General features: G+C 38.1%; 1 long non-coding RNA gene across 1 annotated transcript; it reads right to left on the bottom strand.

Moving 5' to 3' along the window:
- Positions 1-6,555: 6,555 nt before the first annotated feature.
- Positions 6,556-10,173, bottom strand: LOC135096914 (uncharacterized). Its single transcript, XR_010265165.1, has 2 exons — positions 9,736-10,173; positions 6,556-8,534 (listed from the first exon to the last, which is right to left on the bottom strand). It is a non-coding gene; the product is annotated as an uncharacterized LOC135096914 (long non-coding RNA).
- Positions 10,174-10,426: the final 253 nt, after the last annotated feature.

The raw sequence follows: 10,426 nt of genomic DNA, 5'->3' as shown, positions 1-10,426 counted from the left end.
TTTCAAGGTAAACTCGGCCAGTAAAATGACAATACATGCTAATTGTATAAAACAAAATGCCACACCTGAAATCCAAATAAAAACATACATAGCGAAGAAAACAGAAAGAAAAAAGGGGCACACTGAAAAACAAAAGAAAGGATATTGAAAATAAAAGCCAACACAAACAAATTTACAGCAAGTCCCTTGCTGTGCACAGAACCCAGCCAGTCCCAATAGGCGGACAACAGACAGGATATTTAAAGAGAGGTAAAATCTCACCCCTCCGGATCAGGGAAACGGCATTGTAAAAACGCCCAAGTGACACACACACACACACACACACACACACATACACACACACACACACACACACACACACACACACACACACACACACACACACACACACACCTGTCCTTTATAAGTAAACGACAGGATGTTCAGTGTAGAAGAGGATGACACTCAACTGCCCCCCTCTTCTACACTGAACATCCTCGGTCTGTCCTTTACTTATAATCTGAACTGGAAACTTCACATCTCATCTCTAGCTAAAACAGCTTCTATGAAGTTAGGTGTTCTGAGACGTCTCCGCCAGTTTTTCTCATCCCCCCCTCAGCTGCTAACTTAATTTAATTATTCTTTTTATTTAATTGATTGATTGTTTATTGCCCAGAATAGCATTTTTTTTTTTTTTTTTTACAGAAAAGTAGCATTACATGATTAATCGGGCACTAGCCCGCTGAGCCGGGGTTCTCTAGTGGAAAGAGGAGTGATATACATATAAATGCAACTTATATAGAGGGCAGGGCAACAATATAAATCATATAGAACAGTAGAAAATAAATAATATTATTGCACTATTTTTCTAGGAGCTAATATCCTTAAGATAAGTTGTGTTTGTAATAAGCTACATCAATCATATGTACAAAAATACTAAAACTTTATTACAGATCTTAGTTTTGACTTAGACTATTAAGTAGGAACTTTTTTCATTTTACTTTTGAAAATATTAAAAAACAACAATTTTTTTTATATCATCAGACAATACGTTCCATACTTTAGGACCAACACAGTGTATGGAAAAATGTATACAGACTAGTTCTTGCTTGTGGGCAAATGACATTAAGATGATTTTCTCGGGTACCTTGGCTATGGTGGAATACATTAAATATTATGTTATTAGGATCATTACCATTAACATTTTTATATATGGTCAGCGCTATGAAATATTTCTTTAAGAGGTCGAAAGTTAGTATATTTAAGTCCTTGATTAAACAGTAGGTCGGTGGAATCATATTTACCTTTGAAGACAATGGTTCTTACTATTTTCCTTTGTGCTACATAGACATTATTCACAACCGCAGGCCAAGTGCAGTCCCAGATCAATAAACAGTAAATAAGTTACAGATAATATAATGAATAATATAAGCTGCATAAGGTTTCAGTTGTAAGATTGTACCTAATTCTGAATAAAATTCCACAAGTTTTGATAAATTTGAACACACCGACTGTAAATGCTTTTTCCAATTTAAATTTTCATCAATGATAACTCCTAAGAATTGTGTAGAAGAAACACGATTTAGCTCACAGCCTCCATAGGAAACTGTTCCGAAATTACTGACAACAGAGCGGTTTTGAAACAATATGAAGTTAGTTTTTTTTAATGTTTACTGTTAACTTATTTGCGGTTACCCATTGGAATATGTTGTGCAATTCTTGATTTTACTTTACATTTAAGTTACACAAATCATTATCTGCTAGGAGAACACTTGTATCATCGACAAATAGAAGGTAACTAAGCATATCACTAGCATTACATATATCATTGATGTATATCAGAAATAATATGGGAACTAATATAGAACCTTGTGGCACACCTTTAATAATATTTTTTTTTTATTTGACATGTAATTGTTACAAAATACAGACTCTTTCCTACCTGACAGGCAACTAGCAAACAATTTTAGTGGTAATCCTCTAACTCCAATGTTTTCTAGCTCATCTAATAATATGTTATGATCAATAGAGTTAAAGTCAAATGCTTTACTAAATCAAGAAAAAAAAAAAAAAAGAGGACATCTGCCTTTCCTTCTTGCTGGAAGTCTGCCTACATTCAGCCTGTTCCTAAAAAGGGTGACCGTTCTAATCCCTCAAACTACCGTCCTATTGCTTTAATTCCCTGCCTGTCTAATGTTTTTAAATCTATCCTCAACAGAAAGATTCTTAAACATCTATTACTTCACAACCTTTTATTTGATCGCCAGTATGGATTCCATCAAGGCTGCTCTACTGGTGATCTTCTGGCTTTCCTTACTGAGTCTTGGTCATCCTCTTTAAGAGATTTCGGTGAAACTTTCGCTTGGACATATCATAAGCTTTTGATAGAGTCTGGCACAAAGCTTTCATTTCCAAACTACCCTCCTACGGTTTCTATCCTCTCTGTAACCTCATCCCAAGTATCATTTCTGACCGTTCTATTGCTGCTGTGGTAGACGGTCAATGTTCTTTTCCTAAATCTATTAACAGTGGTGTTCCTCAAGGTTCTGTCCCGTCACCCACTCTCTTCTTATTATTCATCAATGACCTTCTAATTCAAACTTCTTGTCCTGTCCACTCCCACGCTGATGATACCACCCTGCACTTTTCCACATCTTTTCATAGACGTCCAATCCTTCAGAAAGTAAACATTTCACGCAGGGAACGCCTGACTTCTGATCTTTCTAAAATTTCTGATTGGGGCACAGTAAACTTGGTATTGTTCAATACCTCAAGAACTCAATTCCTCCATCTATCAACTCGACACAACCTTCCAGACAATTATCCCATCTTCTTGATCTTCCATCTCCCCCTCTTCTGCATTGAACATCCTCGGTCTGTCCTGTCTGAACTGGAAACTTCACATCTCATCTGTAGCTAAAATAGCTTCTATGAAGTTAGGTGTTCTGAGACGTCTCCGCCAGTTTTTCTCACCCCCCATCCCTCAAGCTGCCAACTCTGTACAAGGGCCTTATCCATTCATGTATGGAGTATGCTTCACATGTCTTGGGGGGCTTCCACTCATACCGCACTTCTAGACAGGGTGGAATCTAAAGCTTTTCGTCTCATCAACTCCTCTCCTCTAATTGACTGTCTTCAGCCTCTCTTTCATCGCCGCAATGTTGCATCTCTAGCTGTCTTCTACCGCTATTTTCTTGCTAACTGCTCTTCTGATCTTGATAATTGCATGCCTCCCCTCCTCCCGCGGCCTTGCTGCACAAGACTTTCTTCTTTCTCTCACCCCTATTCTGTCCACCTCTCTAATACAAGAGTTAACCAGTATTCTCAGTCATTCATCCCTTTCTCTGGTTAACCTGGAACTCCGTGTCTGCTTCTGTATTTCCACCTTCCAGTTGAATTCTTGGACTGAATTCTGGGACTGGCCCACTGGCAGTGGCCTTTTCTTTTTCAGTTTTTTTTTTTTTTTTGTTACTTTTGGCCAGTGTCCCTCCTACATAAAAAGAAAAAAAAAGTAACACACACCACCTACCTTCCTTCACAAACGATGCAGCCCGTTAATATTTGAGGCTCTATTTTTAAATCAACACAAAAATTAAATTTCTAAACAGCCTACATATATTATCTAAAAACTTACAGGTGCGTGTGTGTAGGCTTAGTGTCTGAGAACGGTAAAGCCTGCAGACACTGAGACACATATACTGACCGAGGCCGAGCCAGTGACATCGGTCTCGGTATTTTGTCCGTCAGCCGAGATTCGACACATGAACAAGACACGTTCGGTTAGTCACCACATCCCCGCACCTCACCATCCCCCACATTCTCTCTCTCTCTCTTTCACTCTCTCTCTCTCTCTCTCTCTCTCTCTCTCTCTCTCTCTCTCTCTCTCTCTCTCTCTCTCTCATGAAACTGAATCTCAGTAGATTTCTCTGTAGGTTTGAATGAAAATAAAGTAGATTTGACCTTATTTTCGAAATCATTCGGTAAATCGAGAGATCCATCAAATATCCAGTAGATCTACCGGTTTCTTGGTATATCTGGCAACACTGGGCCTTGACTAACGGGCCGGGGAGGGAAGGAACTCGCTCCTACCCATCCCCTGCCTGTCACACTCATGCCACACTCCAGCCACTTTCTCCACATATGCGCATAACATCTCGCCCACGCCCGTGCCATACCGGGGCACGCCCACGAGCATCATCACCTATTCACATCTCAGTAACTAGTCTCTGTCATAATCTCTTAATCCCTTACACATTCTCGAAGGTGTTAGGTTGGATAGGGTCATGGCTTGGTAACAGGCGACAGAGAGTGCTAATAAACGGCTCGAAATCCGAGTGGGGTCATGTCATTAGTGGGGTGCCACAGGGATCAGTATTAGGGCCATTATTATTTCTAATATATATCAATGACTTGGATAGTGGAATTAGTAGCGATGTTAGTAAATTTGCGGATGACACAAAGATAGGTAGATTAATTAGGTCAGAAGCGGATGCCATCGCCTTGCAGACAGACTTAGATAGAATGAATGAATGGACGGATAGATGGCAAATGCAATTTAATATCAATAAATGCAAAGTGCTTAGCGTAGGTAGAGGAAACCCACACAATAGGTACACATTAAACACCCAAACTCTGGTAGGTACAGGGTACGAGAAAGATTTAGGAGTTATAGTTAGCTCTGAACTCCGTCTAGGGAAACAATGCATAGAAGCCAGAAACAAGGCAAATAGGGTACTAGGATTCATTTTTAGGAGTGTTAAAAGTAGAAGGCCGGAAGTAATATTAAAGTTATACTTGGCGCTGGTCAGACCTCATCTAGACTACGCTGTGCAGTTCTGGTCCCCACATTACAGGAAAGATATAGGTCTATTAGAATCAGTACAGAGGAGAATGACTAAAAGGATTCAGGGGATGAGGAGTATTCCTTACGAAGCGAGGTTGAAGCGGTTAAATTTACATTCTCTAGAGAGACGTAGGTTAAGAGGGGACCTGATAGAAGTCTTTAAGTGGTATAAGGGTTATAACAAGGGAGATGTAAGCAAAATTCTTAGGATCAGCAACCAAGGTAGAACAAGAAATAACGGGTTCAAGCTTGAAAAATTTAGGTTTAGGAAGGAGATAGGAAAAAATTGGTTCTCAAATAGAGTGGTAGATGAGTGGAACGGACTCAGTAATCATGTAGTTAGTGCCAGGACACTAGAGAGTTTTAAGAGAAGATTAGACAAGTTTATGGATGGGGATAACAGATGGAAATAGGTAGGAGTGTTTCATACAGGGACTGCCACGTGTAAGCCTGGTCGCTTCTTGCAGCTTCCCTTATTTCTTATGTTCTCTCTCTCTCTCTCTCTCTCTCTCTCTCTCTCTCTCTCTCTCTCTCTCTCTCTCTCTCTCTCTCTCTCTCTCTCTCTCTACTTACCCAAAACGGTTGTCAGCCTACAGCACACCTGCTTTCCTCATGTGACACCACAACGCACACTCACATGAGAATGCACTAGAAAACGACGTGTAACCTGTATCAAGCCTTTCAACCTACCGCTTGAGTGCATAACAGGAAAACTGTGTGTGTGTGTGTGTGTGTGTGTGTGTGTGTTGTAAGGTATAAGAAAAATAATAAATATGGAAAACATTATTAAATATTATAGTGAAGAGACAAGTAAGAATAATAAATGCAATGAAAGAGAGAGAGAGAGAGAGAGAGAGAGAGGGGGGCAACATATACCTCACACACTCCATCACCACAAGTTCCACTGTTTCATCCTTTCCCATGTCATAATCTCTCTCTCTCTCTCTCTCTCTCTCTCTCTCTCTCTCTCTCTCTCTCTCTCTCTCTCTCAGCGGCGAGTTGCAGCGTAAGTATATAATACTGATACACATCTTAATTAAGATGAAAACTCAAACGTTACGAAGGAAACAAAGAGACACTGGTGATAGGCAAGATGGAAATATAGCAGTGTGTCCTGGCAACTTATAGTGTAGCACACTGGTAGTACAAGTGAGGGCTGCTTATCCTGCCTTAACATTCCATGCACGCCCAGGATGTGTGATATACTGAGATGTGACTGAGTCACTGACAGGGTTGCCAGATTTTTCAGAGCAAAAGATGCCAAAGTGTTTCCAATAAAGTGCCAAATAGCACAAAATAGTGCCAAACTTTATAACTCATAAAATATATATATATATATATATATATATATATATATATATATATATATATATATATATATATATATATATATATATATATATATATATATATATATATATATATATATATATATATATATATATATATATATATATATATATATATATATATATATATATATATATATACACACTACACACACACACACATTGAGACGGGACAATACGAGCTTAACTCATCTCCCATGTCACAACACACACACACACACACACACACACACACACTATATTGCAGATGGTCTGACAAAAGTTAACTGAATAATTACTTGAACACTGTTGCAGGTAATTATATACAAAACTGCCTATTATAAAACAGCCAGAAAACACCTGCAATATATCGTGGTAACTAGGGTAACATTCCAAACAAGAACATATTTAAAAAAAATCTTTATTACTAGCCAAATGGTTATGTGCAAAGTTACAAAAATAGTTAATTCATAAATTTACAATGTTTACCCATAATAATCTTCATAGAGATAGATAATATATATTTTTACTTGTACATGTACATTTTCAAGATGAACCAATCTAGGCACTCCGTTCACATTAGGCTAATTATTGATCTTAAAGTTATAATGAAAGACCATTCCCTATATCTCCACATTTCCACAAAACATTCTAAATAAAGCATATGTAATTATTTGGCATTAATTGTTCTTTTAATAGTAATGAGATCATTCCTTACAGCCCCACATTGGCACACAACACTCAAAATAAAGCATATATATATATATTCTTATAATATTAATGAGATAATTCCTTAAAGCCCAACATTGCCACACAACACTCAAAATAAAGCATACCATAGACTAGGAGCATACAAATCTATTTGGCATTAACTGTTCTTATAATAGTAATGAGATAATTCCTTAAAGCCCAACATTGCCACACAACACTCAAAATATAAATCTATTTGGCATTAATTGTTCTTATAATAGTAATGAGATAATTCCTTAAAACCCAACATTGCCACACATCACTCAAAATATAAATCTATTTGGCATTAACTGTTCTTATAATAGTAATGAGATAATTCCTTAAAGCCCAACATTGCCACACAACACTCAAAATATAAATCTAGTTGGCATTAATTGTTCTTATAATAGTAATGAGATAATTCCTTAAAGCCCAACATTGCCACATATCACTCAAAATATAGCATATAAATCTATTTGGCATTAATTATTCTTATAATAGCAATGAGATAATTCCTTAAAGCCCAACATTGCCAAACAACACTCAAAATACAAATATATTTGGCATTAATTGTTCTCTAATAGTAATGAGACCATTCCTCACAGCTCCACACATTCACTCAACACTCAAAATAAAGCATAAGAAACATAAGATAACTTTTCCTCTTACCAGCCATCTTGTAGCAGATGGTTGCTGAAATGGAGCTGGTAGTCCTTTCCTTTCATCGTCTGGGTTCATGATGTTGAAGAGAGTCTTGTAAGACTCTCTCCGAAGAGAGCTTTTGGAGAACCATTTCGGAATTTCAGATAAGAGGAACCCCAGGTTAGATGGCAATTTATTGAAAGAATGCTGTATACTAAGGGCAAGGGAGTGACAAATGCACCTCATTAGCACACAGTTCGGTGACTCCTCTTGTATTCGTGTCCATACAGAATTATTATGTCCTACCATGACGGATGCACCATCACTTGCAAATCCTATACAGTTGCTTAAGCTTTGACCAATGTCTTGCACTGATGTCTTAATCTTATCAAACAAAACTGCACCTGTTGCTTCAGTCACTGGTACAAGTCCTACTAGTTCTGTCATATTTTTTTTTTCCTTTTTGCTGAAGTAGCGAACAACTATGCATAAATGTTTTTCTGTACTAATGTCAGTTGATTCATCAACTAGCACAGCAAACTTTTCACCTTTGATATCATTCCTTAACTCCTGTTTAAAGGCAGGTGAGACTACTTCAGTGACCAATTTGCTGCATTTTGTCCGGTGCAATGATATTTTCCCAAGTGTACTTCCTTTTCCATGTTTTTTCATTATTTCACCAAGGTGGTCAATTGATTTAATAGAGCAATGACAAGATATTGCAACTGCCAACTCCAATTCAGTTTTTTTAACATCCTCACTTGGACCACTGGGGTAAACAGTAATAGGCTTTGTGGTTCTAATAACAGATTGTTTCATTTTGTGCTTCTCCGTCTGCTCATGCTTTTGAATAATGGAGAGTCTTGGTTTTAAATTGCAGAAGCATAGCTTGCAATATGCATCGCCTCGGCCATCTGGTGCTTCCTTCACCCACAAGAAGGTTCTTTCCCACTCACACTTGTAGTTTCTCTGGCTGTCGTAGAAACCTTTCCACTTCGGCATTGTGATGGTACCTGTAAAACATTTGGCTTTTTTTAACTTAATCTAACCGAACCTAACCTATGCTAAGCGGTAAATTTTTACAAAAAGGCCCGTCTGGCGCCGCACAACGGCCATCTCACGCGGCGGGACAACCTACTTTTTATCGCCACTGAAGGGGTTAATCATTATTTATGTGCATTTTTTCGGTATTAATTTGGTATTACACCGGGTTTCAGGATTTCGTTAAAACACTTACTATTAGACAGGTTTTCCTTCATAAACACTTACCTTTTTGGATCTTTTCGGTTTGAGTGCCTATCGAATTTAAATGTTTTTTTTATTCCAAAGTATGTATTTTGATGTGGAAAACCCTAAAATGATAACCATTTTGTGGAGAAACCAATACTTATGTGTAACCTAACCTAACCTAACCTAACCTAATCTAACCTAACCTAACCTAACCTAAACTTAACCTAACCTAACCTAACCTAACCTAACCTAAGTGTTAATAAATAATTTCTCCACAAAATGGTTATAATTTTTGGGTTTTCCACATCAAAATACATACATTGGAATAAAAAAACATTAAAATTCGATAGGCACTCAAACCGAAAAGACCCACCTTTTTTGTCGTTTCTTGCGATTTTTTGTTTTTGATTTTTTATTAATTTTTTTAATTTCCGCTTCCCTTCCCCTAACAATAATGGGGGAGAGGTGGGAATTCGGGGTTACTTCAAGGTTAGGTTAGGTTAGGTTAGGTTAGGTTAGGTTAGGTTTGGTTAGGTTTGGTTAGGTTAGGTTAGGTTAGGTTCGGTTTTATGGTATTAATTGCCAATTCTTGGCTCGCATTTTCAATTTTCAACTTTTATTACATTTCGAAACTTGGAAATGCGAGCCAATTTTTGTCAATTCTTGGCTCGCATTTCCAATTTTTAGCTTTTCTTTCATTTATGCCAATAATTGTAAGCCAAAATAACAGCATATGTGCTCCCCCCACCCAAAACCCCGAATTCCCACCTCTCCCCCATTATTCTTAGGGGAAGGGGTGCGGAACTTAGAAAAATTCATGAAAATAAAAATACGCAAAATCGCAACAAATGAGACATCAGGTATGTCTCTATGAAGCATATCCTTTCTATTAGTAAGTGTTTTAACTAAAAAAACACACCCGGTGTTCTGCCAAATCTTTACCATTTTTTCAATTTAACTTCAACACTAGAACTTCATACTTACAGTTATGGTCGGTTACAGAGAACTTGTGGATGAGCAGCCCGTGCCCGGCGCCCGCGCCCCCGTGCAGTCTGTTTTGGGTCTTGGTCTTGTGTTTTGTTTTGATTTAGTCTTGACTCTTGATCTTGATTGCACATTATACAGATTGCGCTGTTTGTTGATGTTTTCATTTCTTCCATCAGTAATGATGGTGCTAACAATGCATTAGGCATTTCGAAATTTCAGAAAAATGGCTAGTGAATGATTTTTATCGAAAAATGCCAAAAAAGTGCCAAGATGCCAACTTGATTTTTTGGATGCCAAACGCATTGAAAAAGTGCCAAATTTATAGATTTTGGCACCAAAAGTGCCAATCTGGCAACCCTGGTCACTGAGACGAGACGCGACGCGGCTCGTGTTGCCACTTGCACTTACTCAGCCACTGCCAAAAAGAAAACACAATTCAACTCTGTACTTCCCTAAGTTACAATTATATAGGAAAGTTGAAAAGCGCTCAGCAAGGTGGCAGGCTGCAGCCGTTACAGACACGCCATCTCACCACCAGAAATAAATAAATAAGACAGATGAGTCGCAAGCTTCCATCACATCCTGTGTGCTTTGTTCATAGCGGCGGCCGCCTGGCAACTCAACCACCAGCCAACACCAACCAACAGTTCTCTCTCTCTCTCTCTCTCTCTCTCTCTCTCTCTCTCTC

Source organism: Scylla paramamosain, unplaced genomic scaffold (genome assembly GCF_035594125.1).
Source record: "Scylla paramamosain isolate STU-SP2022 unplaced genomic scaffold, ASM3559412v1 Contig9, whole genome shotgun sequence".
In the NCBI taxonomy this organism is placed as follows: Eukaryota; Metazoa; Arthropoda; class Malacostraca; order Decapoda; family Portunidae; genus Scylla; species Scylla paramamosain.
Note: the sequence above shows the minus strand (reverse complement) of the source record. Positions and strands in the feature narration are given on the sequence as shown.